This window comes from Leptodactylus fuscus, chromosome 5 (assembly GCF_031893055.1).
Source record: "Leptodactylus fuscus isolate aLepFus1 chromosome 5, aLepFus1.hap2, whole genome shotgun sequence".
NCBI classification, from domain to species: domain Eukaryota; kingdom Metazoa; phylum Chordata; class Amphibia; order Anura; family Leptodactylidae; genus Leptodactylus; species Leptodactylus fuscus.
In genome coordinates this window covers 193,404,942-193,432,424 of record NC_134269.1, presented here as the reverse complement: position 1 = coordinate 193,432,424, position 27,483 = coordinate 193,404,942, and positions in this window count along the sequence as shown.

The following is a 27,483-nucleotide window of genomic DNA, read 5'->3' as shown; positions in this document are numbered from 1 at the left end:
CAGACAGCTTCTCCCTTGGTTCAACTCATAGGCACAATTACGCTTCACCTGTAAGGAATCGTAACACATTACATGCATTGGACAACAGGTTGGTTTTGTATATCTACTATAGAATCTGGTGGGAAAACTGGATTACTAAAGCAGTTTTTATATTTAAGGCATATATATATAAAAAAAAAAAAACTTTAAAAAAAAATAAATCAAAAATATATATTTTGTTAATATAAATTTGGAATTTTCTGCTGATACTTTCCCTTTAAGGTAAGTTCTCAACAACAAACAGGGAATAGCTGGCTTTTGCTCTCTATCCGCATCTTGCACCATCCATCAGCTGATAAAGGTAACGCGGTGTCCTGACTGAACATTTATGTAATGAAAGACAAGTATGAAGACACTGGAGAGCAATGAAACAATCACAAGAGAATTCCCTGTTTTCTTGTACGGCCTGATAAATTAGTTTGCAGAAATATTGCCGTATTCTTGCCATCTGGCCAAAGTCCATGCTTACTGATCAATGCTACTCCATTTTGGCCAAAATCTCACATGGATTGTTTTAAAATGTGCAACTTCAATGTGCTGTATATGCTTATCATACTTGTGATAAGGAGTTTCTATTAGAAAATTAAAGGGGTTGTCCACTTCCTATTTTTATTCTTCAGTACTGCTGCTATAGGGCATATCAACATAACAAATGAGTACTTTCCTCCCCCTATGCCTCAGTTTCCACCACTGGCAGCTCTGTTTTTATACAGGTCCCATGCTATTTGTGTGAGGGAACTATTGCAACCAATCACAGGCCTCGGCGGTGACCGTTTCACAAACAGTTGTCACGTTACTAATACAAAATCACTCTGCTTTGCAGAGTATCAAGCTATCACTATTTATTAACCAGATCCTGGTGTGAGACAGATTGGACTTGGCTATAGGCTGGATCCTGGTTCCTACCCCATGCGAAGGACAAAACCAGAAAATCTACGTATGGCAGAGAGAGAGAGAGAGAGAGAGTAATACAATAGTCAAGGTCATAAAACCACAGGGGTTCAAGGTTAGTCAAAATAAAGAAGAGGAATACCAGAAGTCAGGATGTCAAGCGCCCTTCCCATATGTCCATTGGTGGCCCAATCACAGGTCTCAACCAGGTTTCGATGACTATACAGAAGAGCACCAGATGCCATGAGGAGACCCAAGAGAAGTAAAGGAAGATAAGTATGACTAATATATATATATATATATATATTTTTTTTTTTTTTTTATTTTTTTTTTACACCACCCCTGAGCCTTCACCAATTATACTCTGAGACCCCAGAGTATAATAATGTAATTTTTCACTTTGGCATAACTTCGGCTGTATTTGCCTTAAAGAGCTAGAAATTAGGGATAAATAGGTTCCTAGGAGCCCTGACAGTATTCTATACTATATTTTAAGCCAATTTAAAGTGTAGTTCGTGCTGAATTTTTTGATCCCAAAATGAACTGAGGATTGACTTGAACTGAAGAATGAACTTTCCGAATTGACGAACTGGAACATGAAACTAATCTTGAGGCGCTCGTCCATTTCTAACACTTACAAAAAAATGACCAGTTGCACATCTCCTTTAGGAAATTGCTATACATGCACTTCTTTCATCTAAAGAATAAACTGTGTCATGGCTTGTTTAGCAATAAAGCAAGATAACATTGAAAATTGTTTTTAAATTGGAAAAAAATTGAGATTTTACTTTTAGGTGAAATCCCCCAGCCCTATCGGGAGGTATATATGGTTTTATTGCAGTCTAAAAAAATAAAATAAATTGGACAACAGGAAGAGAGAATTCTGAAAACCCGTTTAATTTTTTTCTGTCTCTAACAGATGACTCCAATTTGTTAGTTTGTAACCCCACCTGAATCTGTTATATTGGAAAATGCTATGCTTTCTACTAGATAGTCATGTTTTACTGGGCAGAATTGTTTACGTTCCTTGCAATGCGATCTGACAAGACGATCTCTGACTACTACGTCATGCTATGAGGTCGATTATTTCCCCGGACGACCATAATAACAAACTCTGTTTTTAATGCTTGAATTAATTAACCAAACTGTACAATATAAAACACACAGGAAGGAAAGTCATCTGCAGGTGGACAATCCCTTTAAATGACAAGGCTTATGTGGAATGGTTTTATTTATCTCCTTAGAAACCACCTAATCTGGACACAATGTATATATCAGAAGACGACGTGTCTAAGTAAGATGTGACAGACCACTCCATTAGACACTGATACATTTTAGAAACGCTGCGGAATCGACTCTTTGGAATAACATTAACAATGTGATGTTATCAGACTGGAGATAAAATAACATCACTTGATACATATTGGCTTTAGAATTGGTTCCTGTTCCTTCCAAATATATAGTGTTATAGCCATAATAATCAATATGGGACTCAGATGTTTTATCCATGTGTTGGAACGCTTCTCAATCTAAGAATGAAACAGTTTACGAGGTCGATTAAGGATACACTGACCAGGAAATTCAGGAATTATTATCTTTCTATATAAATTCCCCTCCATATATTTGTTACTTCAGACACAGTATCTAAGTATATAAGATGACTATATGGCATGGCTAGAAGCAGCACCTAGATCCAGGAGCAAGATTCTTGTGTTAGCTTTTGTAAAGAATAGGTAGATGGAAACAAATGGCACCATCTAGACAAGTTTTAGGGAATGGTTGTTTGGAAATTTTGCACAAAAAGACCCAGCCAATATATCTCTAGATCAGATTCTATACCTGTGGTACAAGCAAAGACTGAAACCACTGGTGACTTTTTACCAAAATTGTGCCAGGTACACTTTCAACTTGTGCTAGACCATTAGACTCCCTCCCGGACATTGATTGACATGGTACAGTAGTCACATATAGGAGACATCTGAAAAGAAGTTTTCTTCCTTCTGGAGCTACTGTCATTTGCTGGTTTTTAGGCCATGTTGTCTATTAGGTCCCATAGAAATGACGATAGAAGAAACATCCGGGAGACTTTGCTCTTCATGTGTGTGAAACCATTGGGAAATTTGATAATCCCAAACTTAAAAGTATTTTGCATATTTTACATGTTCGATGCCTAATGATGTTTATTTATTTGTTTTGCTTATATGGTGCCAATATATTCTTCAGCACTGGACAAAGATTTTCATTACCGCTTCTGACCCATATCTATGACCTCTCATCTAGCCAGCCAGTACTCTATCTTGCACTGATGAGAGGCAATAACACTATAACAGCTGTCTGCAGAGGAGATATTCGGGTTTCACTAAACTCTATGGTCACAGATTTTCACCAGGTAAAAGCCAGGTGCAAAAGGTGCACAACTGAAAATTTGTTACTATAAACAACTTATTCCAAATTACTAGAGCATGTGATTCTGGACCATAATGTAATACACTTTAATTAAAAATGTTGTTGTTTTCTGCCTGTTAATAAGAAAGGCATGTCCATAGATACCATTAAATTGTAAAATGGTTCAAAGAAAGTGGAAGAAGGAAGTGCTGGTGTTATGGAATTGCTAGGACAGCAATTCCCCAGTAGGTGTTGAACCCTGGGACGGGACACAAGAGACAGTGAGCCCTAAGCTGAAGCCCCCAACTGTCCCTTCTTATTGCCAGGCCCTATCCTACGTAATAGGTGGCAACCACAAAGAAGGTCCCTTCCTGTATATGTGAAATACAAAACGGCGACAAGACGGACAACAAAGAGAGGTCAGCTAGCCAAGGGTCAGTAACAGTCGAGCAATGCAGTGCCAAATCGGAGTGCAAAGAATAGTCAGTAGGGAAAGCCAAAGGTCAAGGATAAGAATGCAAGCAAAAATAGTGACAGCAAGGAGCAAGTATGCACAAGGCAATAGCAAGCATTGGTGTGAATGAGAGTCAAGACTAAATAGGGAGGAAGAACCCGCCTCTGGAGTTGTCAGGAAGGCAGGCTGTCAATCACACGAATTAACACTTCATGAACGGAGGCAAACAAGGGCAGAAGACGGGTGTGGTGCAAATACAATCACAGAACTAGAGCTGTGTTCACACAGTGCGACCAAAAACTTTAAGCCAAGAACCAAACTGCACCCGCCTCCTGCGCCGCAGCACAAGAGCAGAGGGTGGTGCAGTTACCCGAATAGGCAGAGATGTTACAGCTGGGTTTTTTCATATAGTGAATGGAGAGGGGAGATTTCTACATAACTTTCCCAGCTTCTGCACTGCACAGAAGTTTTTCATAAGTCAAAATGAGTAAGTTTATTTCTGACTAGCTGCTTGTGTTGTCAATAATGGAATATTAGCTATAAAACAGTAAGCAGCTTTCTTCTTGTGCTCAGATTTCTCTTTTTCTGTGTCAGGGATATTTTTAGCTTCATCATACCCTTCATTTGCAGTCAAGTGCCCCTGGATTCCTTTATTGTGTTCACTTGGGCTTTTTCCAGCTATTTGCTATTTTACACTTACTCCTAGGCAGAATTATATGTGAATAAACCAATTACTACCAGTGGTAAATATAATGGATTCAGGAAGGGGCCGATTTCTCCTTATAGTACATACCTGCCTGAGACTGAAATGCAAAGAGTACTTCAGCCATATAGGGGCTATTAGCAGCATACAACTCATAGGATGACATGTATGTATGAACAATTTGCCCAGCAAGACCCTGTTCATATTTCAACTTCTGATGAAAACTTCGGTACCCGTTAATGAGATATCTTACCTCTCCTGACCCATGTTATTACTGACTTCAGTCCAGGTCCCTAATATAGCTCATAGTCTATTGTCCCATCTCAAAAACAAATAATTTTATTGGAAGCTGATAAACCAGTTGAAACATAGGAGGAAACCAGAATATCTGGAAGAAACCAGCACCCCTGTGCTGCAAGGCACATGCGCTAACTATAGATGAGCAAATTGGTTTGTAACAAGCCAGGTTCATTACGAATTTTCCAAAATTTCAGGGTTCATTGAAACCCAAAATTTTGGGGGTATGCTAATGACAAATCATTTAGACTCCACGGTATAATAAAAGGGGAGGCGCAGATAAAATAAATAAACACTGATATTTTTCGCATCTCTTCTGGGCTTCCGGTCTTCTTTTTTCAGCCTTTGGTCTTCCCCCATGGGCTCTTCCAGTCTCTTCTGGCATCTTCTTTGACATGACTTATCCGGGATCACCAATGAGGCCCAATCATATGGATCGTGCCAACATCATAAAGCTTGGTGACCCCAGGGGGTGCGAGATCAAACATGATGTTGGAACACGACACAAGAGGCCCTTGGATAAAAACTGAACACCGGGAAAGAGGACTGGATGTAACAGATAAGTGAGGAAAGGTGAATATCAGTGTTTTTTTGTGTTTTGCTCACCCCTGACTCTGCTTATAATAGAGACCCCAAAGAGACCCAAAAATTAAATAGTAGCATTTCTTGTTTAGAGTGAACAAGCTTGGTCCAAACTAAAACTTGCAGGTGAACATCATGAATATTCATAATACGAATTTTACAAAGTTCGCCTATTACTAGTAGTAACCAAAAAACTCTGTGCTGCCCATATATCATTACTGTTATTTTACTGTCGAAAGTCTATTATACATGTTTTACAGAGTCCAAAAAAATTCACAATAAAATAACAAAAAATCTTACTATATTTCTGCCTGCTTGTAAAAGAATGTTTTTCATAGACGTAAAGTAACTATTTTATTAACGATCAAAAGAAGAAAAATTCTACATTTTAGATCTTAAAATACAGAAATTTGACCCATGGAGATGTTACTGATAACCATCTCCATGCAGAATAAATACACCCGCAGTGATATATTTGTGGAGAGCTGTCATGGTGATTGAGCGTCTGTTAATTTTATGTATGGTTGTAGAACAGAACATCTTTTCATGTTTCTAAACTCCATGAATTGCCATTTTCCTTATACAAGGGAGTTGTAAAGTTTTAGTAGACGATGAGAGGTGGGGACATACTAGAAGCTTCTAAAGATGGTGTTTTATGGAATTGTTAGACCCATAAAACTCATATTAAAGGTGTAAGACAGACAGCCCACTGTTTCTGGGTGGCATAAGATGAAATACCAGCTCGGAGGAGAGAACAATTTGAGGAATGTTTATCGGACACCCAGGAATGACAGCTATACAAATATACCATATTTTCAGATTACGCCATGAGGGGCACTTCACAAATTTGGTTTATTTTTCACTCAGTAAAGAGCGGTGGGATATTGAAGGGAATAAAAACATGCCAAAATCTTAAAAAAAACATCAACTGATTCTAAAGGGTTACAAATATGAAACTAAATATGAAGGACTAGGGTATGGCTTTGGGAGCTTGTATTTGGAAAGATGGGTTAGTAACTGGATTAGTTTTTCATTTGTCTTTGTATTCTCCCTTTTTTGTTGAATTTAAAGTGGCACTTCAACAACAATGTGTATACTCCACCCATAAGACTCTGGGTCAGTTGGAGAGTCTTATTGCTGGTCACATGACACGGCTGAGGACCAGAAGGGAGTGGATAACTCACAAATACAACCACAAGTAACAGTTTAGGTTTCTTACAGGTAAGGCTGGTCTTACACAACCGTAGTGGCTTTTGCAGTCCGCAATTTGCGGATCCGCAACACAAATTTCCCTCTAAAAACTCATTCCGCAGATGTCCGTGCCCAACCGCAAAGTGCATCCGCAATGTTCCGTGTGTATCAGTATTATGTGGATCCGCAAAAAACAAAACACACATGTTGACATCCGCAATTACGGATACACACTGAACATGTAAAATGTACGCGCCCATAGACTGCTATTGGACCTTCCATGCCGTAAAAGCACGGCCATTACGGACATGCTGTATACTGTCCGGAGCACGGTTACGGCACGCCACACCACTGACAAAATCTATGGTCGTGTAAGAGGCCTCATAGAAAACTATGGGACCGTAAATGGTCCTCAATTTTAAACCAGCAATTGCGAACCATTTGCGACTATGGTCGTGTAAGACCAGCCTAAGGCTAAGTTTACATCTGCGCTGTGGTCCATCAGAGGCCGTGTGTAACTGCTGTTTTAGCAGTCTGGCTCTCTGTTTGTGTCTGCCAGGAGAAGCAAATTACATAGCCCAGCACAGTCTTACCTGTCAGCAAAGTAAACTTTTACTTGTGGCTGTATTTGTGAGTTATCCATTCCCTACTGGTCCTCAGCCATGTCATGTGACCAGCAGTATGACTCTCCAGCTGACACAGGTCTTATTTATGTATGGACGTGAATCCAGTTATTCTGTTAATTTCTAATGACAGGCCAACTAGACCCCTCAAAGAAAGTTTCCAATTGAATACACACAGCTATGGGAGATATGATGTGACTCTCCCTCCGGTGGTCATGTGATCTATCTTGAGCTGAGAATGGAATGAGCTGCTTGGTCCTAGAGTACCCAGATTAACTCTGTAGTGTTGTTCTAGAAGTTGTATTCCTTGTGTAACTATGGCTAATATGTTAGCCCTGGTTATAGAGGAAATCAGCAGAAAACAAAAAGTAAAGTTAAAGGGATTCTACCATTAAAAAACTTTTTTTCTCGTTGACACAAAGGAATAGCCTTAAGAAAGGTTATTCTTCTCCTATCTTTAGATGTCTTCTCCACCCCGCCGTTCGGTTAAAATCCTATTTTCCGCCGGTATGCAATTGAGTTCTCTCGCAGCACTGGGGGCATCCCCAATGCTGTGAGAGAGCACTCCAGCGCCGCCTCCATCTTCTTCAGGAACAAGATCTTCACATGTCTTCTTCCGGGGTTGGCCTCAAACTTCTAGGCCTCGGGCCTAGGGCAAAGCTGACAGCGCATGCCTGCGGCCACAAGAAAATGGCCGCTTACATAGTACACAGGCCTAGAAGTTTGAAGCCAACCCCCGGAAGAAGACGCGTGAAGACCCCGTTCCTGAAGAAGATGGAGGCAGTGCTGGTGAGTTCTCTCGCAGCATTGGGGACGCCCCCAGTGCTTTTTGCTCGCCCCCAGTGCTGTGACAGAACTCATTTGCACACCGGCGAAAAACGAGATTTTAACCGAACAGTGGCGCGGAAAAGACATCTAAAGGTAGGAGAAGAATAGCCTTTCTTATGGCTGTTCCGTCGGGTCAACGAGTAAAAAAAGGTTTTTAATGGTAGAATCCCTTTAAAATGCTCCACAAAGGAACTTGTATCATCAAAATTAAAATGCTCCACAAAGATGTATTATGACCTTATGTGATGCACAACGTATTAAAAAAAAAAAAAAAAAAAATCATGCCACTTCTACAAACACATAGGTTGTAGCTCTACTCCCAGTGATACAACTATGTAATGGGGAGAAAACTGAATAGCCTCCTCCAAAGGTAGAAAAACCAAAAAAGCAGCACCCCAATATAAGAAAAGTCAAAGTGAATCTCTAATCCAAGGCGATGTTTCAGTTAATACGTGAACTTTTTTCTAGCAACAAACCATTCACCATTCCATGAATATATAGTGTTACAAAGTACAAGCGGTTTTTCTAACTTTGGAATTAGCTATGGGGATCTTTACTTTATTTCCTTGCCTGCTACACAAAATTCTCTTTGATTTCCTTCTATAGGTTGTAGATTTAGATCTGCTATGTTTGATATCCGGAGAAGGTCTTTTTCTGTACTATATCATCCCAATCCTATGGGAGTCATTAGTCAATGTTACTAGATGAAATTAATTTAATTGAGGATTTCTCCATAGTGGTGGTTGCTCCCAGATGTGAATATCGAGGGAACAGATGGGGATGACAGCATCATGAGAGGTGTAGCCATTTTTGCTCTTGCAGATTAAAATAGTTTCCATAACTTCAGACACAGTCAGATCTGTGATATGGTAAAATCTAGAGATGAGCGAACACTAAAATGTTCGAGGTTCGAAATTCGATTCGAACAGCCGCTCAATGTTCGTGTGTTCGAACGGGTTTCGAACCCCATTATAGTCTATGGGGAACAGATACTCGTTAAGGGGGAAACCCAAATCCGTGTCTGGAGGGTCACCAAGTCCACTATGACACCCCAGGAAATGATGCCAACACCTCTGGAATGACACTGGGACAGCAGGGGAAGCATGTCTGGGGGCATCTAACACACCAAAGACCCTCTATTACCCCAACATCACAGCCTAACAACTACACACTTTACACACTCAATACCACCTCTCTGACAGTAGGAAAACACCTTGAAACATGTGTATTTGGCACTTGCAGTGAGGAGAGCTTGTCACCAGCAGTGAATTTGGCCCTTGTAGTAAGTTGAGGTTGGCACCAACATTTGTTTTGAAAATCAGGGTGGATTGAGCCTCTAACGAGCAGAGTTTGGGCAAATTCATGGTGGAGGGAGCCTCTAAAAACCCCAGTTTGGACCAATTCATGGTGGAGGGAGCCTCTAACCAGCCCAGTTTGGGCAAATTCATGGTGGAGGGAGCCTCTAAAAAACCCAGTTTGGACCAATTCATGGTGGAGGGAGCCTCTAACCAGCCCAGTTTGGGCAAATTCATGGTGGAGGGAGCCTCTAACCAGCCCAGTTTGGACCAATTAATGGTGGAGGGAGCCTCTAACCAGCCCAGTTTGGACCAATTAATGGTGGAGGGAGCCTCTAACCACCCCAGTTTGGACCAATTCATGGTGGAGGGAGCCTCTAAACAGCCCAGTTTGGGCAAATTCATGGTGGAGGGAGCCTCTAAAAAACCCAGTTTGGACCAATTCATGGTGGAGGGAGCCTCTAACCAGCCCAGTTTGGACCAATTAATGGTGGAGGGAGCCTCTAAACAGCCAAGTTTGGACCAATTCATGGTGGAGGGAGCCTCTAAAAACCCCAGTTTGGACCAATTCATGGTGGAGGGAGCCTCTAACCAGCCCAGTTTGGGCAAATTCATGGTGGAGGGAGCATCTAAACAGCCCAGTTTGGGCAAATTCATGGTGGAGGGAGCCTCTAACCAGCCCAGTTTGGACCAATTAATGGTGGAGGGAGCCTCTAACCAGCCCAGTTTGGACCAATTAATGGTGGAGGGAGCCTCTAACCACCCCAGTTTGGACCAATTCATGGTGGAGGGAGCCTCTAACCAGCCCAGTTTGGACCAATTCATGGTGGAGGGAGCCTCTAAAAAACCCAGTTTGGACCAATTCATGGTGGAGGGAGCCTCTAAACAGCCCAGTTTGGGCAAATTCATGGTGGAGGGAGCCTCTAAAAACCCCAGTTTGGACCAATTCATGGTGGAGGGAGCCTCTAACCAGCCCAGTTTGGGCAAATTCATGGTGGAGGGAGCCTCTAAAAAACCCAGTTTGGACCAATTCATGGTGGAGGGAGCCTCTAACCAGCCCAGTTTGGGCAAATTCATGGTGGAGGGAGCCTCTAACCAGCCCAGTTTGGACCAATTAATGGTGGAGGGAGCCTCTAACCAGCCCAGTTTGGACCAATTAATGGTGGAGGGAGCCTCTAACCACCCCAGTTTGGACCAATTCATGGTGGAGGGAGCCTCTAAACAGCCCAGTTTGGGCAAATTCATGGTGGAGGGAGCCTCTAAAAAACCCAGTTTGGACCAATTCATGGTGGAGGGAGCCTCTAACCAGCCCAGTTTGGACCAATTAATGGTGGAGGGAGCCTCTAAACAGCCAAGTTTGGACCAATTCATGGTGGAGGGAGCCTCTAAAAACCCCAGTTTGGACCAATTCATGGTGGAGGGAGCCTCTAACCAGCCCAGTTTGGGCAAATTCATGGTGGAGGGAGCCTCTAAACAGCCCAGTTTGGGCAAATTCATGGTGGAGGGAGCCTCTAACCAGCCCAGTTTGGACCAATTAATGGTGGAGGGAGCCTCTAACCAGCCCAGTTTGGACCAATTAATGGTGGAGGGAGCCTCTAACCAGCCCAGTTTGGACCAATTAATGGTGGAGGGAGCCTCTAACCACCCCAGTTTGGACCAATTCATGGTGGAGGGAGCCTCTAACCAGCCCAGTTTGGACCAATTCATGGTGGAGGGAGCCTCTAAAAAACCCAGTTTGGACCAATTCATGGTGGAGGGAGCCTCTAAACAGCCCAGTTTGGGCAAATTCATGGTGGAGGGAGCCTCTAAAAAACCCAGTTTGGACCAATTCATGGTGGAGGGAGCCTCTAACCAGCCCAGTTTGGACCAATTAATGGTGGAGGGAGCCTCTAAACAGCCAAGTTTGGACCAATTCATGGTGGAGGGAGCCTCTAAAAACCCCAGTTTGGACCAATTCATGGTGGAGGGAGCCTCTAACCAGCCCAGTTTGGACCAATTAATGGTGGAGGGAGCCTCTAACCAGCCCAGTTTGGACCAATTAATGGTGGAGGGAGCCTCTAACCACCCCAGTTTGGACCAATTCATGGTGGAGGGAGCCTCTAAACAGCCCAGTTTGGGCAAATTCATGGTGGAGGGAGCCTCTAAAAAACCCAGTTTGGACCAATTCATGGTGGAGGGAGCCTCTAACCAGCCCAGTTTGGACCAATTAATGGTGGAGGGAGCCTCTAAACAGCCAAGTTTGGACCAATTCATGGTGGAGGGAGCCTCTAAAAACCCCAGTTTGGACCAATTCATGGTGGAGGGAGCCTCTAACCAGCCCAGTTTGGACCAATTAATGGTGGAGGGAGCCTCTAACCAGCCCAGTTTGGACCAATTAATGGTGGAGGGAGCCTCTAACCACCCCAGTTTGGACCAATTCATGGTGGAGGGAGCCTCTAAACAGCCCAGTTTGGGCAAATTCATGGTGGAGGGAGCCTCTAAACAGCCCAGTTTGGGCAAATTCATGGTGGATGGAGCCTCTAAAAAACCCAGTTTGGACCAATTCATGGTGGAGGGAGCCTCTAACCAGCCCAGTTTGGACCAATTAATGGTGGAGGGAGCCTCTAAACAGCCAAGTTTGGACCAATTCATGGTGGAGGGAGCCTCTAAAAACCCCAGTTTGGACCAATTCATGGTGGAGGGAGCCTCTAACCAGCCCAGTTTGGGCAAATTCATGGTGGAGGGAGCCTCTAAACAGCCCAGTTTGGGCAAATTCATGGTGGAGGGAGCCTCTAACCAGCCCAGTTTGGACCAATTAATGGTGGAGGGAGCCTCTAACCAGCCCAGTTTGGACCAATTCATGGTGGAGGGAGCCTCTAACCAGCCCAGTTTGGACCAATTAATGGTGGAGGGAGCCTCTAACCACCCCAGTTTGGACCAATTCATGGTGGAGGGAGCCTCTAACCAGCCCAGTTTGGACCAATTCATGGTGGAGGGAGCCTCTAAAAAACCCAGTTTGGACCAATTCATGGTGGAGGGAGCCTCTAAACAGCCCAGTTTGGGCAAATTCATGGTGGAGGGAGCCTCTAAAAAACCCAGTTTGGACCAATTCATGGTGGAGGGAGCCTCTAACCAGCCCAGTTTGGACCAATTAATGGTGGAGGGAGCCTCTAAACAGCCAAGTTTGGACCAATTCATGGTGGAGGGAGCCTCTAAAAACCCCAGTTTGGACCAATTCATGGTGGAGGGAGCCTCTAACCAGCCCAGTTTGGACCAATTAATGGTGGAGGGAGCCTCTAACCAGCCCAGTTTGGACCAATTAATGGTGGAGGGAGCCTCTAACCACCCCAGTTTGGACCAATTCATGGTGGAGGGAGCCTCTAAACAGCCAAGTTTGGACCAATTCATGGTGGAGGGAGCCTCTAAAAACCCCAGTTTGGACCAATTCATGGTGGAGGGAGCCTCTAACCAGCCCAGTTTGGGCAAATTCATGGTGAAGGGAGCCTCTAAACAGCCCAGTTTGGGCAAATTCATGGTGGAGGGAGCCTCTAACCAGCCCAGTTTGGACCAATTAATGGTGGAGGGAGCCTCTAACCAGCCCAGTTTGGACCAATTAATGGTGGAGGGAGCCTCTAACCAGCCCAGTTTGGACCAATTAATGGTGGAGGGAGCCTCTAACCACCCCAGTTTGGATCAATTCATGGTGGAGGGAGCCTCTAACCAGCCCAGTTTGGACCAATTCATGGTGGAGGGAGCCTCTAAAAAACCCAGTTTGGACCAATTCATGGTGGAGGGAGCCTCTAAACAGCCCAGTTTGGGCAAATTCATGGTGGAGGGAGCCTCTAAACAGCCCAGTTTGGGCAAATTCATGGTGGAGGGAGCCTCTAACCAGCCCAGTTTGGACCAATTAATGGTGGAGGGAGCCTCTAACCAGCCCAGTTTGGACCAATTCATGGTGGAGGGAGCCTCTAAACAGCCCAGTTTTGGCAAATTCATGGTGGAAGGAGCCTCTAACCAGCAGAGTTGTGGGAAAGCAGGGTGGAGGGAGCCTCTAACCAGCAGAGTTGGTGGAAATCAGGGTGGAGGGAGCCTCTAACCAGCAGAGTTGGGGGAAATCATGTTGGAGGGAGCCTAGTATTAGCAGAATTGTGCAACGCTTATGGTGGATGAGTATGAGGATGCGGAGGAATTGGAGAGGTTGAGTACAGACATGGAGTTTCATGTTGGGGTGCTTTACACAGGTGGGCACAAAAATGAAGGCTCTATCCAGTGGTGGTTCATTTTTATCAAAGTGAGCCGGTCGGCACTCTCAGCTGACAGACGGGTGCGCTTGTCAGTGATGATGCCACCGGCTGCACTGAACACCCTCTCAGATAGGACGCTGGCGGCAGGACAGGACAGCACCTCCAAGGCATATAGGGCAAGTTCAAGCCACAGGTCCAACTTCGACACCCAATACGTGTAGGGCGCAGAGGGGTCGGAGAGGACAGGGCTGTGGTCGGAAAGGTATTCCCGCAACATGCGCCTATACTTCTCACGCCTGGTGACACTAGGACCCTCCGTGGCGGCACTTTGGCGAGGGGGTGCCATCAAGGTGTCCCAGACCTTAGACAGTGTGCCCCTCGTTTGTGTGGACCGGTGAGAACTTGGTTGCCTACTGGAGGAACTGCCCTCCCTGCCGCCAACGTCACATGCTGGAAACATCTCCATCATATTCTGCACCAATTGCCTGTGGCAAGCATTGATGCGATTGGCCCTCCCCTCTACCGGAATAAAAGACGAGATGTTGTTTTTATACCGGGGGTCAAGGATAGCAAAGATCCAGTACTGGTTGTCCTCCATGATTTTGACAATACGCTTGTCGGTTGTAAAGCACCCCAACATGAACTCAGCCATGTCTGCCACAGTGTTAGTTGGCATGACTCCTCTGGCCCCACCGGAAAGTTCAATCTCCATTTCCTCCTCATCCTCCATGTCTACCCATCCGCGCTGCAACAATGGGACGATTCGAAGTTGCCCGGAAGCCTCCTGTATCACCATCACATCATCGGACAACTCTTCTTCCTCCTCCTCCTCCTCCTCCTCCTCCATTAAACGCAGTGAAGCGGACAGATGTGTGGACCTACTCTCCAGCTGTGACGGATCGGATGCTATCCCTAACTCCTCTGTGTGATCTGAGTTATCCCTGATGTCAATCAGGGATTCTCTCAGAACACACAAGAGCGGGATTGTAAGGCTCACCATCGCATCCTCAGAGATCACCCTCCTTGTGGACTCCTCAAAGACCCGTAGGATGTCACAAAGGTCTCTCATCCATGGCCACTCATGGATGTGAAACTGAGGCAGCTGACTTTGTGGCACCCTAGGGTTTTGTAGCTGGTATTCCATCAAAGGTCTCTGCTGCTCAACCACTCTATTCAACATCTGAAACGTTGAGTTCCAGCGTGTGGGGACGTCGCACAAAAGCCGGTGTTGTGGCACATGCAGGCGTTGCTGGAGAGATTTTAAGCTAGCAGCGGCTACTGTCGACTTGCGAAAGTGGGCGCACATGCGCCGCACTTTCACCAGTAGCTCTGGAACATTGGGGTAGCTCTTTAGGAAACGTTGCACCACTAGGTTGAAGACGTGGGCCAGGCATGGAACATGTTGGAGTCCGGCAAGCTCCAGAGCTGCTACCAGGTTCCGGCCGTTATCACAAACGACCATGCCTGGGCCCAGGTGCAGCGGCTCAAACCATATTGCCGTCTCATCGAGGAGGGCATCCCTCACCTCGGAGGCAGTGTGCTGTCTGTCCCCCAAGCTGATCAGCTTCAGCACAGCCTGCTGACGTCTACCAACGCCAGTGCTGCAACGTTTCCAACTCGTAGCTGGGGTCAATCTAACAGCGGAGGAGGAGGCGGTGGCGGAGGAGGAGGCGGTGGCGGAGGAGGAGGCGGTAGAGGAGGAGGAGGAGGGGGGTGTTCTTCTCGTGTCCCTGCCAGGAATGTTAGGCGGGGAGACGAGGTACACCGGGCCAGTTTGGGAAGCAGTCCCAGCCTCAACTACATTCACCCAGTGTGCCGTCAGTGAAATGTAGCGTCCCTGTCCGCATGCACTTGTCCACGCGTCGGTGGTCAAGTGGACCTTTGTGCAAAGCGCGGAACTAAGGGCCCGCCTGATGTTGAGTGACACGTGCTGGTGCAAGGCGGGGACGGCACACCGGGAGAAGTAGTGACGGCTAGGGACGGCATAGCGAGGTGCCGCAGTTGCCATCAGGTCCAGGAAGGCGGGAGTTTCAACAAGCCGGAACGCCAACATCTCCTGGGCCAGCAGTTTAGCGATGTTGGCGTTCAAGGCTTGCGCGTGTGGGTGGTTAGCAGTGTATTTCTGCCGCCGCTCCAATGTCTGAGAGATGGTGGGTTGTTGTAAAGAAACGCCTGATGGTGCCTTTGATGGTGCAGGAGAAGGAGATAAGACAGGACCAGGGGAGGATGAGGTAGAAGTCAACAAAGTGGCGGAGGCAGATGAAGTGGTGTCCTGGCTCGTCCTCTGGAGTGCATCGCCAGCACAGTCAGCAGTGGCAGTGGCAGAGGCAGAGGCAGTGGCAGAGGCAGTGGCAGTGGCGTGAACGGCAGGCGGCCTTTGTCCTGCCGTTGCTGCCTGCCACTGATTCCAGTGCTTGGATTCCAAATGACGGCGCATTGAAGTGGTGGACAGGTTGCTCTTCTCAGAGCCCCTAATCAATTTCGAGAGGCAAATTGTGCAGACAACACTATATCTGTCCTCGGCGCATTCCTTGAAAAAACTCCACACCTTCGAGAAACGTGCCCTCGAGGTGGGAGTTTTTCGGGGCTGGGTACGAACTGGAACATCTTGGGAGATTCCGGGTGTGGCCTGGCTTCGCCTAAGCTGCTGACCTCTGCCTCTGCCTCTAGCTACCCTTTTTGGTGCTGCACCTGCCTCAACATCCACACTACTTTCCCCGCTTGACATCCCCCCTGTCCAGGTCGGGTCAGTGTCCTCATCATCCACCACTTCCTCTTCCAACTCCTGTCTCATCTCCTCCTCCCGCACAATGCGCCGGTCAACTGGATGCCCTGACGGCAACTGCGTCACATCATCGTCGATGAGGGTGGGTTGCTGGTCATCCACCACCAAATCGAACGGAGATGGAGGAGACTCTAGTGTTTGAGCATCTGGACACAGATGCTCCTCTGTTAGGTTCGTGGAATCGTGACGTGGAGAGGCAGGTTGAGGGACAATGAAAGGAGCGGAGAACAGCTCTGGGGAGCAGGGACAGTTTGGGTTATTGTTCTGTAAAGCTTCGGAATTTTGGGAGGAAGGAAGACAAGACTGTTGGGTAATAGGAGGAGAGGAGGCAGAGTCTGACTGGCTGCTGGACAATGTGCTGTAAGCGTTCTCTGACAGCCATTGCAAGACCTGTTCCTGGTTCTCGGGCCTACTAAGGTTTGTACCCTGCAGTTTAGTTAATGTGGCAAGCAACCCTGGCACTGTGGAGTGGCGCAATGCTTGCTGCCCCACAGGAGTAGGCACGGGACGCCCTGTGGCTTCACTGCTACCTTGCTCCCCAGAACCATTCCCCCGACCTCGCCCACGGCCTCGTCCACGTCCCTTTCCGGGAGCCTTGCGCATTTTGAATTCCTAGTTAGAAATTGGCACTGTATACCAGTAGTAAAAATTGTGGGTGCACGTAACCCCAATATATTCTTTGAATTCCCAGTCAGACACTGGCACTATATGGCAGTAGCAAGAAATGAGGGTATTTGTATTCCCAATATACTCTTTAAATTCCCAGTCAGACAATGGCACTGTATACCAGTAGTAAAAATTGTGGGTGCACGTAACCCCAATATATTCTTTGAATTCCCAGTCAGAAACTGGCACTATATGGCAGTAGCAAGAAATGAGGGTATTTGTATTCCCAATATACTCTTTGAATTCCCAGTCAGACAATGGCACTGTATACCAGTAGTAAAAATTGTGGGTGCACGTAACCCCAATATATTCTTTGAATTACCAGTCAGAAACTGGCACTATATGGCAGTAGCAAGAAATGAGGGTATTTATAACCCCAATATATTCTTTGAATTCCCAGTCAGACAATGGCACTGTATACCAGTAGTAAAAATTGTGGGTGCACGTAACCCCAATATATTCTTTGAATTCCCAGTCAGAAACTGGCACTATATGGCAGTAGCAAGAAATGAGGGTATTTGTATTCCCAATATACTCTTTAAATTCCCAGTCAGACAATGGCACTGTATACCAGTAGTAAAAATTGTGGGTGCACGTAACCCCAATATATTCTTTGAATTACCAGTCAGAAACTGGCACTATATGGCAGTAGCAAGAAATGAGGGTATTTATAACCCCAATATATTCTTTGAATTCCCAGTCAGACAATGGCACTGTATACCAGTAGTAAAAATTGTGGGTGCACGTAACCCCAATATATTCTTTGAATTCCCAGTCAGAAACTGGCACTATATGGCAGTAGCAAGAAATGAGGGTATTTGTATTCCCAATATACTCTTTGAATTCCCAGTCAGACAATGGCACTGTATACCAGTAGTAAAAATTGTGGGTGCACGTAACCCCAATATATTCTTTGAATTACCAGTCAGAAACTGGCACTATATGGCAGTAGCAAGAAATGAGGGTATTTATAACCCCAATATATTCTTTGAATTCCCAGTCAGACAATGGCACTGTATACCAGTAGTAAAAATTGTGGGTGCACGTAACCCCAATATATTCTTTGAATTCCCAGTCAGAAACTGGCACTATATGGCAGTAGCAAGAAATGAGGGTATTTGTATTCCCAATATACTCTTTAAATTCCCAGTCAGACAATGGCACTGTATACCAGTAGTAAAAATTGTGGGTGCACGTAACCCCAATATATTCTTTGAATTACCAGTCAGACACTGGCACTATATGGCAGTAGCAAGAAATGAGGGTATTTGTATTCCCAATATACTCTTTAAATTCCCAGTCAGACAATGGCACTGTATACCAGTAGTAAAAATTGTGGGTGCACGTAACCCCAATATATTCTTTGAATTCCCAGTCAGAAACTGGCACTATATGGCAGTAGCAAGAAATGAGGGTATTTGTATTCCCAATATACTCTTTGAATTCCCAGTCAGACAATGGCACTGTATACCAGTAGTAAAAATTGTGGGTGCACGTAACCCCAATATATTCTTTGAATTACCAGTCAGAAACTGGCACTATATGGCAGTAGCAAGAAATGAGGGTATTTATAACCCCAATATATTCTTTGAATTCCCAGTCAGACAATGGCACTGTATACCAGTAGTAAAAATTGTGGGTGCACGTAACCCCAATATATTCTTTGAATTCCCAGTCAGAAACTGGCACTATATGGCAGTAGCAAGAAATGAGGGTATTTGTATTCCCAATATACTCTTTGAATTCCCAGTCAGACAATGGCACTGTATACCAGTAGTAAAAATTGTGGGTGCACGTAACCCCAATATATTCTTTGAATTACCAGTCAGAAACTGGCACTATATGGCAGTAGCAAGAAATGAGGGTATTTATAACCCCAATATATTCTTTGAATTCCCAGTCAGACAATGGCACTGTATACCAGTAGTAAAAATTGTGGGTGCACGTAACCCCAATATATTCTTTGAATTCCCAGTCAGAAACTGGCACTATATGGCAGTAGCAAGAAATGAGGGTATTTGTATTCCCAATATACTCTTTGAATTCCCAGTCAGACAATGGCACTGTATACCAGTAGTAAAAATTGTGGGTGCACGTAACCCCAATATATTCTTTGAATTACCAGTCAGAAACTGGCACTATATGGCAGTAGCAAGAAATGAGGGTATTTATAACCCCAATATATTCTTTGAATTCCCAGTCAGACAATGGCACTGTATACCAGTAGTAAAAATTGTGGGTGCACGTAACCCCAATATATTCTTTGAATTCCCAGTCAGAAACTGGCACTATATGGCAGTAGCAAGAAATGAGGGTATTTGTATTCCCAATATACTCTTTGAATTCCCAGTCAGACAATGGCACTGTATACCAGTAGTAAAAATTGTGGGTGCACGTAACCCCAATATATTCTTTGAATTACCAGTCAGAAACTGGCACTATATGGCAGTAGCAAGAAATGAGGGTATTTATAACCCCAATATATTCTTTGAATTCCCAGTCAGACAATGGCACTGTATACCAGTAGTAAAAATTGTGGGTGCACGTAACCCCAATATATTCTTTGAATTCCCAGTCAGAAACTGGCACTATATGGCAGTAGCAAGAAATGAGGGTATTTGTATTCCCAATATACTCTTTGAATTCCCAGTCAGACAATGGCACTGTATACCAGTAGTAAAAATTGTGGGTGCACGTAACCCCAATATATTCTTTGAATTACCAGTCAGAAACTGGCACTATATGGCAGTAGCAAGAAATGAGGGTATTTATAACCCCAATATATTCTTTGAATTCCCAGTCAGACAATGGCACTGTATACCAGTAGTAAAAATTGTGGGTGCACGTAACCCCAATATATTCTTTGAATTCCCAGTCAGAAACTGGCACTATATGGCAGTAGCAAGAAATGAGGGTATTTGTATTCCCAATATACTCTTTGAATTCCCAGTCAGACAATGGCACTGTATACCAGTAGTAAAAATTGTGGGTGCACGTAACCCCAATATATTCTTTGAATTACCAGTCAGAAACTGGCACTATATGGCAGTAGCAAGAAATGAGGGTATTTGTATTCCCAATATACTCTTTGAATTCCCAGTCAGACAATGGCACTGTATACCAGTAGTAAAAATTGTGGGTGCACGTAACCCCAATATATTCTTTGAATTACCAGTCAGAAACTGGCACTATATGGCAGTAGCAAGAAATGAGGGTATTTATAACCCCAATATATTCTTTGAATTCCCAGTCAGACAATGGCACTGTATACCAGTAGTAAAAATTGTGGGTGCACGTAACCCCAATATATTCTTTGAATTCCCAGTCAGAAACTGGCACTATATGGCAGTAGCAAGAAATGAGGGTATTTGTATTCCCAATATACTCTTTGAATTCCCAGTCAGACAATGGCACTGTATACCAGTAGTAAAAATTGTGGGTGCACGTAACCCCAATATATTCTTTGAATTACCAGTCAGAAACTGGCACTATATGGCAGTAGCAAGAAATGAGGGTATTTGTATTCCCAATATACTCTTTGAATTCCCAGTCAGACAATGGCACTGTATACCAGTAGTAAAAATTGTGGGTGCACGTAACCCCAATATATTCTTTGAATTACCAGTCAGAAACTGGCACTATATGGCAGTAGCAAGAAATGTGGGAATTTATAACCCCAATATATTCTTTGAATTCCCAGTCAGACAATGGCACTGTATACCAGTAGTAAAAATTGTGGGTGCACGTAACCCCAATATATTCTTTGAATTCCCAGTCAGACACTGGCACTATATGGCAGTAGCAAGAAATGAGGGTATTTGTATTCCCAATATATTCTTTGAATTCCCAGTCAGACAATGGCACTGTATACCAGTAGTAAAAATTGTGGGTGCACGTAACCCCAATATATTCTTTGAATTCCCAGTCAGACACTGGCACTATATGGCAGTAGCAAGAAATGAGGGTATTTGTATTCCCAATATATTCTTTGAATTCCCAGTCAGACAATGGCACTGTATACCAGTAGTAAAAATTGTGGGTGTATATAGCCCCAATTCTATTGCTAGGGGACTTGCAGGGTATTTCTGGGGTGAAGGTGGGGGGGCACACCGTTGGAACGGGTATCGGGGTATATATCGGGTATACGGGAATACACTGACAGTGTATTCCATTCAGGATCCTGGGAAAGCTGGGTTGCGGCGATTGAGCCCGTCAGTGCCACGTTACACTGACAAGCTTCTCCCTGGAATTTAGCTCTTACAAGAGCTGTTGGTTGTCTTCTCCTTCCTATCCTAGCCTGTCCCTGCCTACCCAGAATCTAAGCCCTAGCTAGCTGGACGGAAACCTCCGTCCTCGGTGAATTGCAAGCTCAGAATGACGCGAACCTGGGCGGCGCTGTTCTTTTAAATTAGAGGTCACATGTATTCGGCAGCCAATGGGTTTTGCCTACTTTTTTCAACGTCACCGGTGTCGTAGTTCCTGTCCCACCTACCCTGCGCTGTTATTGGAGCAAAAAAGGCGCCAGGGAAGGTGGGAGGGGAATCGAGTAATGGCGCACTTTACCACGCGGTGTTCGATTCGATTCGAACATGCCGAACAGCCTAATATCCGATCGAACATGAGTTCGATAGAACACTGTTCGCTCATCTCTAGTAAAATCTTAATTCAGTTTCGTACAAACTATTCATCTTATCATAAAATCTGCACGAACACGTAGCACGAGTATTCTACTATATTGGACAATGCTTTTTCTTTGTCTCACTCGATAAGGTCAAGCCTACTGATGACCTTGACTTAGACACCATGGATAACTGGCTTACAAAAACTGTCAGGTTCAGCCAGCATTCCTCTAGGATGGTATGGTCCACACTTTGGTTACCTGCCAAAAAGTGGAGTTACATACAAGACACACAATGCCAGAGTGTAGCATTAATTCAGAATTCTCCAAATCATATCAGCATTGAATCAAGGAAAAGGATACCTCAATGTCCTACAGCAAACCAACAGCAGCACCACCCCATAAGAGATCTAGAGAACCATCACACCAGTCTGCTGTGCCCAATGTTTGTGGTATCTCTATCCATTTCTGAAGCTTACCATTTCTTGAGTGTTAAATAATGCAAGAAAATATGCAAAGATATTATAAAAATATGCAAAGGTTTATAGCTGGTTGAAAGGACTCCAAGAAAGGAGCAGAAAGTCAAAGATTTCATCATCCTAAAAAAGTTAAGTAACTTTGCAACATACAACATAATCGATAAATATGTTTACAAATTGTATTATACCCCAGAGCTACTTGTACAGATCTGCTAGTTGTCATTAGAAACAGTCAACAAGGTCTTCAGACACACTGAATAGCTGTCTTGAGCTCCTAGAATGAGGCCAGAAAGTTATTATACAAAGTTATTATAATGTCTCATTTAAAGGTTCCTCAAACATATTCAGATGCCACCACTGCATTTCAGAGCACATTACAATGACACACAACATACCTTTGTTATGTATGTCACGTTTGTAGATTTGGAGAAAAACAACTTTGAAGTGTTCTGTACAAAAAGGCAGTAGGTGTACATGGGGCAGGCCTAGAAGTGATTGAGTTCACTCTGCATTAAAGGGATTGTCCTATCTCAAGCATCCTATCTATACTGGTATCTTATGTAAATTGAAGACTTTTCCTAAATATATTGCCTTAGAAATGCTGCTTTGTTTGCCTGCTATGTGAACTTATTCCTCCCATTATTTACACAGCATTGCTATAACCACGGACCTATACGACAAGTGATGTTACTCATTCACTGCTCTTGCCGGCAGGACAATCTGTTTAGCTAATTGCAGTTTGCTGATAAAGGAAAGTCTGTTCTCCCTCTATGTAAACACACAGATAACACTAAGTCCATTCTCTGCATATTATCTGATGTGCAGAAGTATTGTGATAATTCTCAGGCCTGTTCTGCTGAAACACTGAGATGGGAAAACCCCTTTAAGCCCGAAAAGCACAGCTTTTTTCTGCTCATAGCAGTGGGAGGATCAACTCTCTCATCCACTGCCTTGAGGGTACAAGTAGGAGGTGGAAGGGGTCTGAATGGCAAGAGCAGGTCTCCAGGAAGCTGAAGATCCACCCCCAGTGCACCAACTGGTTCATTTCTCTAAGACTTCCAAGTTATTTTCCCCAAATTTACAAAAGTGACATAACCCAGTGTTGTTTATCACCGTAATGTGTTCTGTAATGCATTGGTGGCAACTGAATATACTTGGAGGAGGTTGTAGGCTGCCTTTCAAGACTATTCTTTCCGGAATTCAGTGAAACCTTGGGTAATATCTACCTATTGAGGGGCAAAACAGTATACCTGTCATGAATGTAGCTCTTGAGTCCAATACAAGCTGTAAATCAAGACCACTACCAGATAGTATTTACAGACCTACTCAGTTTCCAGTTTATAGATGCATTCTGTCTATTGGTGCAGTGAGCTTTGAGTTGTTGGCATGCAATCTGATGAAGTATGGAAAGGATAGGATTAGGGATTAATTGGAAAAATTGTGTTTTTCAGCATTCCCACCTACTCATATCAATGGTACTTGATAATGTAGCGTTAGGCTGAGCTGTTTTACTTTTCTATGGTCTGTTCTCCAGCTAACCTTACACATTTCCCTTTACCTGGTGGACGCTATTTTCCATTACACATGTGCTTCCTGAGAGACACATTATCAGTACCCTCCCAAATAAAAGAAAATAAATTAATACAATTAGGGTTTCAACCCTGGTGCGAAAGTCAAGATCAAACGGGAATTTATTATTTTTGAAAGGGAACTTAAAATCAGCCGTGGATATCGCAGATAATGGTGAACATGTTATGGATGTCCATGATTTAATAGATGCTTGTTTCGGTTAATATGACTCAGGCTACAACAAAGGGAACAGAGTAATGTATAATTCTATATTAAAAACAGATGAATAGCCGGAAACGCAATAGCCCTATTAGAGGGAGTGCACATAGACAATGACTGTTATCACAATGATAAGAAAGCTTGGTAATTGACGTGTGAACATCTAAGCCTACATACACATAATGGATACTGAGAATGTACAAGGATCTGTGACTCTTTGGGATTTTTACTTTCACCTTTTTAACATGGGATAGATTGTTATTAGAGATGGGCAAACTGCTTTCTCATGAGCCGGGTTTGACCAGAGTATCCCAAGTTGTTAGTTTTTAATGAAAATTAACAATTGTGGATTTTTCAGATAAAATTAAATGTTCTATTGTGTAACTTTCAGCTTCCAATACGTGTTCTATATTCTATTGTATAACTTTTGATATGTGTTCTATTGTATAGCTTTCACTTCTGATATGTGTGTTATATTCTACTATGTAACTTTCACCTTTCTGATATGGGTTCTACTGCATATTCTTTTGTGTAACCTTCCATTCCACTACATGTTCTATGTTCTATTGTGTAGCCTTCACCTTCTGATATGTGTTCTATATTCTATTGTGTAATAATCACCTTCCGATATGGGTTCTATTGTCTAACCTTCACCTTCCAATATACGTTCTATATTCTATTGAGTAATCTTCACCTTCCGATATTGGTTCTATATTCTATTGTCTAACCTTCACCTTCCAATATGTGTTCTATATCAGGGGTCCTCAAACCATGGCCCGGGGGCCACACGCGGCCTGCCGCATGTGACATGCGCACCGTTGTCTGGAACGCTCACTAACGGGGAATCCAGGATTCCCCGTTCGTGACCGCATCGCTGCTCTCAGTTGTGTGTGCAAAGGCACATACAACTGAAAGCTGTCAGTGTAGGTCGCACGACCATGGCCTACACTGACTGCCGAAAGTGACCTCTGCCCCGGACACAGGCGCAATGACGTTAGTCATTGCACCTGCAATCTGAAGGAGGAGTACGCGCGGCGGCTCTTCATGGTTAAGTAAGATCGATAGAGTGAGTGTGTTTGTGTGTGTTGGACTGATTAGCATATAATACAGTGTGGAGGGGCATACTGAGGAGCATATAATACCGTGGGGGGGGGGAATTGAGTAACATATAATACAGTGGGGGGTGTACTGAGGAGCATATAATACAGTGGGGTGGGGAGGCGTACTGAGGAACATATAATACAGTGGGGTGGGGGGGCGTACTGAGGAACATATAATACAGTGGAGGGTGTACTGAGGAGCATATAATACGGTGTGGTGGGGGATGTACTGAGGAATATATAATACAGTGGGGGGGGCATATTGAGGAACATATGCAGTGAAGGTTGTACTGAGGAGCATATAATACGGTGGGGTGGGGGGGTGTACTGGGGAGCATATAATACCGTGGGGTGGGGGTGGGGTGTACTGAGTAACACAGGGGCGGATCCAGGGCCGGGCGAGCCGGGCAATCGCCCGGGGCCCCGCGCTTCGCGGGGCCCCGCAGCCCGGCCCTAACAAAATGGTCCCGGTCAGCCTTGGCATAGTCGGGAAAGTGCCGGGGCCCACAGAGCCTCTGGGGGCCCCCTGGCACTTGCCTGTCTCGATTTCAGCTCATCGGCGTCCGTCCGCCGATGAGCTGAATACATACGCGATGCAGGAACTGTGAGATCAGCTCCTGCTTTAAAGCTCCGGCCCGGCTTGCGTGTGTAGGCGTGATGACGTCATCACATCACGATTACACACGCAAGCTGGGCCGGAGCTAAGCAGGAGCTGAGATCACAGCTACTGCATCGCGTATGTGACTGGAGAGAGGAGCGTCGGGGGAACGATGGAAGGTGAGTGATAGAAGGTGAGTGTAAGTGTTTGTTTTGTATTAAATATTAAGGTGGAACATAATGAAGGGGTCCCATGAAACTGGGGGGCAAATGAAGGGGAGGGGGGAACGGCATGACACTGGGGAAGATAAAGGGGGTGGGGAGAGAACGGCATGAAACTGGGGACAAAGATGGAGGGGGCCCAAAGAAACTGGGGGGCAAATGAAGGGGAGGTTGGAACAGCATGACACTGGGGCAGATGGAGGGGGGGAGAACAGCATGACACTGGGGCAGATGGAGGGGGGGGGGGAGAACGGCATGACACTGCGGCAGATGGAGGGGGGGAGAACAGCATGACACTGGGGCAGATGAAGGGGGGAGAACGGCATGACACTGGGGCAGATGGAGGGGGGGAGAACGGCATGACACTGGGGCAGATGGAGGGGGGAGAACGGCATGACACTGGGGCAGATGGAGGGGGGGAGAACAGCATGACACTGGGGCAGATGAAGGGGGGAGAACGGCATGACACTGGGGAAGATGAAGGGGGAGAACGGCATGACACTGGGGCAGATGGAGGGGGAGAACGGCATGACACTGGGGCAGATGAAGGGGGGAGAACGGCATGACACTGGGGCAGATGGAGAGGGGGAGAACGGCATGACACTGGGGCAGATGGAGGGGGGGAGAACAGCATGACACTGGGGCAGATGAAGGGGGGAGAACGGCATGACACTGGGGCAGATGGAGGGGGGGAGAACGGCATGACACTGGGGCAGATGAAGGGGGGAGAACGGCATGACACTGGGGCAGATGGAGGGGGGGAGAACGGCATGACACTGGGGCAGATGGAGGGGGGGGAGAACGGCAGGACACTGGGGCAGATGGAGGGGGGAGAACGGCATGACACTGGGGCAGATGGAGGGGGAGAACAGCATGACACTGGGGCAGATGGAGGGGGGGGAGAACGGCATGACACTAGGGCAGATGGAGGGGGGGAGAACGGCAGGACACTGGGGCAGATGAAGGGGGGAGAACGGCATGACACTGGGGCAGATGAAGGGGGGAGAACGGCATGACACTGGGGCAGATGAAGGGGGGAGAACGGCATGACACTGGGGCAGATGAAGGGGGGAGAACGGCATGACACTGGGGCAGATGGAGGGGGGAGAACGGCATGACACTGGGGCAGATGAAGGGGGGAGAACGGCATGACACTGGGGCAGATGGAGGGGGGAGAACGGCATGACACTGGGGCAGATGGAGGGGGGGAGAATGGCATGACACTAGGGCAGATGGAGGGGGGGGGAGGACAGCATGACACTGGGGCAGATGGAGGGGGAGAACAGCATGACACTGGGGCAGATGAAGGGGGGAGAACAGCATGACACTGGGGCAGATGAAGGGGGGAGAACGGCATGACACTGGGGCAGATGAAGGGGGGAGAATGGCATGATACTGGAGCAGATGAAGGGGGGGAGAATGGCATGACATTGGGGCAGATGAAGGGGGGAGAACGGCATGACACTGGGGCAGAGACGGGGGGACATGAAACTGTGGGCAGATAAAGGGGGAGAATGGCATGAAACTGGGGACAGAGATAGAGGGGGGGGACATGAAACTAGGGGTAGATGAAGGGTGTATATGAAAATGGGGAGAGATGGAGGGGGGACATAATTTACAGGTGACTGTAGGAGGATTATACTGTGTGGAATCACATGAAAAATGAATGAGAATGGGCGGAGTCAACATAAAAGTGGGCGTGGCCTAATTTGCTGCG